We start from the raw sequence: 499 nt of genomic DNA on the forward strand, positions 1-499 counted from the left end.
CTTGCTGCTTTTAAGATTCTTTTTCTTTAACCCTTGGCATTTTAATTATGTTGTGTCTTGCTGTGGGTCTCTTTGGGTTCCTCTTCTTTGAGACTCTCTGCACTATCTGGACTTATAAGTCTATTTCTTTCACCAGGTAGGGGAAGTTTTCTGTGATTATTTCTTCAAATAGGTTTTCAATTAGAGGCCTGATGTATGAAATTCCCAGCCACAGCTTTGTCCAGAAGGTGATCAGGAAGGTCATCCAGACAGTTGTTCCACTCTTTGGGCATTCGGTCAATTTGCATATTAGGCTTTTATTATTATAGACTAGAGGACCGGTGCACAAAAATTTGTGCACTTGGTGGGGAGGGTGTCCCTCAGCTCGGTCTGTGCCCTCTTGCAGTATGGGACCCATCAGGGGATGACCACCTGCTGGCTTAGGCCTGCTCCCCGGGGAATTTGGCCTAAGATGGCAATCAGACATCCCTCTGGCAGCCCGGGAGCCCTCGGGGGATGT

Source organism: Myotis davidii, unplaced genomic scaffold, assembly GCF_000327345.1.
Source record: "Myotis davidii unplaced genomic scaffold, ASM32734v1 scaffold166, whole genome shotgun sequence".
NCBI classification, from domain to species: Eukaryota; Metazoa; Chordata; class Mammalia; order Chiroptera; family Vespertilionidae; genus Myotis; species Myotis davidii.